Source organism: Chelmon rostratus, chromosome 23, assembly GCF_017976325.1.
Source record: "Chelmon rostratus isolate fCheRos1 chromosome 23, fCheRos1.pri, whole genome shotgun sequence".
Lineage (NCBI taxonomy): Eukaryota > Metazoa > Chordata > Actinopteri > Chaetodontiformes > Chaetodontidae > Chelmon > Chelmon rostratus.
In genome coordinates, this window is record NC_055680.1 from 18,442,694 (window position 1) to 18,448,693 (window position 6,000).

Below are 6,000 nucleotides of genomic sequence, written 5' to 3' on the forward strand. Positions count from 1 at the left end.
TTCAATGGTGGATCTATACATGTATATATGTGCTGCTATTCTTTATTTTCTTCTGCTCTACTTGAAATATTTGCACATATGTTGCATGCTTGTGCAGCATGAACAATTCATAAAGCTGAACCGTGACCCTGGACCAGTACCCAGCCTGATTCAGACCTTCATAGTTTACAGATGTCGGATTCTTCGCTTACAGTCGGTCATTAGTATTCACAGTCTGTAAACTGTGAGCAGTGGCTCGACATCTCGACCTCAATTTCACACAATCCCCAGTGAACACACGCACAGGCACACACACACACACACACACACACAAGCACACACACACACACACACTGGCTGCAGGTCAGCATTTGCACACAAATTGCCTGCCGTGGTTTTGCGTGTTTGGGTGAAGCCCAGGAGGATTCCAGTCAGCCGAGGCTTCGTCTGAAGAGACACCAACATGCAGGAAACCTCTTCTGTCCTCAGATGTGAAGACCACCTTCCAGAGCGCCCCCCCCCCCCATCCCCAGCTGTCTTATGGAGAGAGGGAGAAGATCTGAGCGAGAAGCTGAACCAGCAAATGATTTTACATGAAAAATGACTTGATCAAAGTTGTTGTTTTGGTAAATTTTTAATTCTGCCTGCCGCCGTGTGTGCGACAGATTCAGTGTGTGTGTGTGTGTGTGTGTGTGTGTGTGTGTGTGTGTGTGTGCTGCTGTTTGTGGGTACATGAGGTGTGTTGCTGCATCTGTCTGCTTGGAAGTCGATTGCACTCAGCGTTTCCCTCCTCCGTCCCCAGCGGACGTCTTAGTGGCCGACAGAGCGAGCTGAGTAACAGGAAGTCAGAGTTTTTGTAGAAACATGAAGTTCGGCATTGTCCCGTGTCCCCCAGCTTCAAGGTAAAGGTCAGGGTTAAGCATGTTGAACAGGATATTGAACTGGGAAACCCGTAGGCCCAGCAGCATCCAGCGGTGCAGGAGTGCGAGTGGAAGCACGAGTTTGAGAGTAGTTCGAAGCTACAGCGTTGCATCTTGTTTGTTTCGTCTGTACACAATTAAAAGTTAAAGTGACAGCTTGTGGTTTTGGGGGGAACATTGAGGAACAGCTGCATAAGTGCAGCGTCACAGAGCCGCGGGCTTGAACGCAGACACTCGTCTGAACGGCAAGTGCAGATGAGCGTCAGCTCGCTGCATCGCTCTTAATTATACACGACTGCGTGAGCACGTATTGTGACTACTGGAAAGCGTCTGCAGTTTATCATCAGTGTGTGAATACTGTATGAGAAAACCTCGAAATGCAGTTTATACGCAGCGCTCCTCGGAGGAGGTTAATTAGTGTGCAAACAGTGTGTGTGTGTTTGGATGTCAGAGCGAAGATGAATGAACCAGGACGAGCTTCCATTAATCATTCCTGAATATTTCTCACACGTGGCTGATTTCTCTGTTGTGGATTTGCTTTCATTATTCTTGTTTTTGTGTGTGTGAGAGAATATATTCATGATTGTTTTTGCAGGTTTGCATTGTTACGCTGAGATAAGATATTGAGCTGCCGGCTGTAGCTTCATATTTACCGTGGAGACATGAGAGCAAACAAGCATATTCTGAAAACGGATCCTTTCAATATCAAGTTGTCAAGTGCCAATTCAAGTCTGTGCATCTATTTCTGTTCATCTCACTAAATAAAGTCAAGTTTAAAAAAAACAACAACTAATGATTGATGCTTATATGCTTTTATTGTCTTATTTATGAGCGAATCAGGTCACATTTACAAATATTTGTCGTCTGCTTTCATGTTTATTCCTCTGAAAGAAATAAAGATAAATGAACGAACGTCAGTGTAATGGATGAAGTTAACGAGGCAGCGCCTGACAACACAACACAACAGGAAACACATCATTATCAGGGTGATCACTCACAGCGTTACACACATTAGGGGGTTAAGAATCCAACTTCTTCACAGGTGTGTGTAAAGGTGTGTGTGTACTGAGCCCCTCACATATTTGTTACCTGGAGGCTTTTCAGAAGTAGTTTTACTGTTTTTCTACATGACTAACCTCATTATTCCTGTGTGTGTGTGTGTGTGTGTGTGCGTGTGCGTGTGTGTGTGTGTGTGTGATGAGATAAAGGCTTTCTGAGATAACCCTGCTGATCGTGCAGGTTTTCCGGATTTTAGCTTTAAAGTAATGCTCCCTGACTTCACACGTGGCTCCACTTGATACGAAGCAGCAGGCGAGACGAGCCGGCCCCTTCACACACACTTCAGCCTCCACACTAGTGGGGACCCTGATGCTTCACCTTCTGAAAGTGTCCTCTCTCTCCAAAATGTCTTTATTTTCCAGAAATGTCGCTTTTTGACAACAGAGGAGAATGTGTCAATAAATGTCTGTATCACAACACTGGAGGATTTCCACGCAATGATAAACCGGGCTGTGGTGGAGACGTTTTTTCGTGTCCCTAAAGTGAACTGGAAGACCCAGCCAAAGCCTGCAGGACCAAATGGGCAACTTTCGATTGAGTACGTAGCTCACACACATGTATAGGTTGTTTATTTGCCTTGGTTTTGTTTGACAGAAGTTTATCATTGCGCGGAAATCCTCCAGTGTTGTGACACAGACATTTATTGACACATTCAGACGCGTATCTCCTGGCCGCAAGTCCCACTCTGAGCAACAGAGGCATTCCTCCTCTGTTGTCATCGATGAACATTGTCCATAAGAACACCACCAGTTACCGTCTACTCGTGGACGCGCAGCCGTTTGTTGTTGTTTGACCAGCTGTTCCTCTCTCTGCCTCCGCGTCCTCCTTTCATCGAGCTCCTCGTCCGTGTACTCTGGCTCAAAACGGTGAGGACGTCCATCGTAAACAAAGTCATCGTCCACCACCTCAGAGTTGGAAAATATTCATCCATTTTGTGAAAAATAACAGTCGCAAACTACAGCTAAACTAGCCGACCGCCGCAGAGTTAGCCGTGTTGTGGCTGGCTGCTCGCAGCGCGCGTCGCTCGAAAATGACGTCATCCACGTCAGAGGTAGTTGTCTAGAGACGCCGGATGTTGATAACATGCCACCGCGGGCTCAGAGGGGAATAGCACCAGCATATCAGAACTAAATATTTGAATATGAACGAGTTTCGCCGCAGATTCTGCGTTATATAGAGGCTGCATGGATGCCCCGAGTACTCGCATTATACGGATATGCGCGCCGCTCCTCTGGGGCTAATTTCTTCAAAACGACTCCAAATGCCACCAAAGTTGTCTGGGGGAGTAAATGGTCGTAATTAATGCTTCAAATAAGGTCCAGGTTGTAAAAAACAAAAGTTATCCTTTAAATGTTGTCCCATGAAAATGGACTTATCGAAACGTACCAAAGTATTTAACTTACAGTTAACGTGATCTTTTGACGCCGAAGTGGCGCCACGTATTCGCCGTCCCGCGAGCTCACGCTGATTATCCAGAGTATCATGATTCTAAAGTGCAGCAGAGCTGAAAAAGAAAACTGGAGCCGTGCATCCTCTGAGGAGAAAAAACGACTGACAGGAACATCTTTTCAGACTTTGACCCTTGACCTTTCAGAGACGAATCCTGAATAATCTGGGCTCCTCTTCTGTTTGTGCTGGGACGCTGAACCCCCCACACTGAGATGCACTGAGCCAGATTTGGGCCAGAACATTCATCCTGCGAGAGGAGTGAACTCCCCACAGAGCAGTGCCGAGGTTGAAAGTTCAGTACAAAACAAAAACACTGTCTCCTGCAATGTTCTGATACTGGGGGGGTTACAGTCTGTGGAAGCTTTAATTATCGCAGAAGGCATTGTGGGATTTGGATACTGACTCGCAATTTTCCGAGCTTATCAATTATGCATGGTCTGAGGGGTAGGGCTCGCAGGGAGAACAATCTTTTGACATCATATCTTTTCTCTTAAGACTCTTCTCAAAATAATGCATTTTAAATGCTTCAGCAGAAACTGGATGGATAGAGATCCCAAAAACTTTACCCAAAGAGGCTCAATAAAATCTGAATCTCTTTACAGCCACTCTTATGTTCTACTACTTCCCATTTTACTGTTTACCAAGAACATCTTCAGCCAGTAAAGCTGCATTTGTTGATGCTTACAGAAGTCCTCCATCAGCATCGTCATGTGATTGTTTGGCATGCAGAAACTTACTGAATCATGTTTTAAGATTTCACGGCAATCCGTCCAACCATTGAAAAGACATCTCACTCACAACCACAAATGTCAACCGCGCCAGAATCCGGTGATGACCAAAGACATTACACTTTCTCCTCTGGTGACCATGAATGTCCGGTCTGGACCCAAATACCTCAACATATTTGATGCATTACTTATTAAATTTGGTGCATCGATTGACGGGCTGACATCAAAATGACACCGTGCAGAAAGAGAACAGGATCCATCCTGATGTAAGAAGGTATAGAAATGTACTAACGCACCTCAGGAAACTGCAACATGAAAAATGCATTTTTCTTGTCATGGTGCCTGAACATGTCTCAGCATCATGGCTCAGTTGTTCTGATGTAGTGTGTTTAATAAGTAGAACAGCTTCCCTAAGGAGAGCAGAGGTCCTGAGTTCAGCGGGAACAACACAGCCTGTCTCTTAACATTATCCCAGCGCTGTGGGGTTTCACCAGGCCATGGCCTCGGCTCATACTCTGCCTCGTCAAGCCTCTGTCTCAGGACTGTGCTCCGTGGAAATGTGCTACTGTCTGCTAAAACGCTGCTTAGAATCAAAAGCGAACCACTAACGAATATTTAAAGATGCATTTTTGGCCGTTAAGAATCAGAAAAATTCTGATTCTGCAGATCTCTACTGTTTGCATCCTCCTGATGAACATAAGAACAGTTTTCACGATCTTTGCAGCTCTGTTTTGGTCTCCACCAGCTCCTGGACTGGCCTGCTCTGGAGTGCTGGGCAGGTAGTCAACAGCTTGTCCGTCTGCCTCCTGTTGCTGCTAGAAACAGGATTGTCAAAAAGGATGAGATGGAACCAAAACAGTAAATGTACACACACACACGCTGCTGTATATGTGTTACTTGTTAAAGGCACCGTGAAATAGCTGCTAGCTTAGCTTCATACCTCTGAATCCCCGCCCAGATCTCCATGCATCTCATATTTGTTCGGCAGTTCAACTGGGCCGACCAATCTTAGCTTAGTATCGACCTTATCAGTAGTGACCCGCCCATTTTACAGTGACGTTTTCATGAATTCAAAATCACACAGGTGAGTAGAGACCTACAGGTTGGTTAGTATTTGGACATTGGCATTTGAAATTAAATAAGTGTGGCTTTTAAGGGCAAACTCTCCTAATTTTGTGGCTATTTTCAGATGCATCAAGTGAACCACACAAAATTTAAAGCCATACAAAAACACTAAAGTGACGTTGGTCCAACCAGCACACGACAAAATCTTCATCATTATTCATCATCAGTCTAATCAAAGCTGGGCTACTGTTCCTCCATAGTAGAACTGTCCTACTTACTGAGAGATATTCTAGTTTTCAGGTGTTTGCACACTCAGGACTGATGGATGAGAGGAAGATCTGGTGGTTCCAGCTTTCTCAGCAGCGGCAGTGTACAGGTGCTCCTGTCAGAGAGAGCTGGACTCATCTGTCTCTGGTTTCTGTGACAATCGGACATGTCTTCAGGCCTGTTCTCTGGGAAATAAAATGAACCGTTTTCAGTCACAGGGAGCAACAACTGTTGAAAAACATGGCGTCATTTTTCTGTTTGTACACAAGCAGCCGGCCTGAGAGACTGTGCTGGGAGTCCACATGCCTTTTCACTAGGTTTTCTCTCCCGAGACCTGGTCCCAACACTAGACCGCTCAGTCCTGAGAGCCATTTCCCCATCTCGTCCACTGCATCAGGACACACACACACACACACACACACACACACAGGGAAGACCAGTAGCTGTGTAAATGCCTCTGCAGCTCAGATTAATTCGATGTTCCATGTTCGCTGTTTGCAGGTTTGCCAGAGCTTGTCTGGATTATTGTTGGT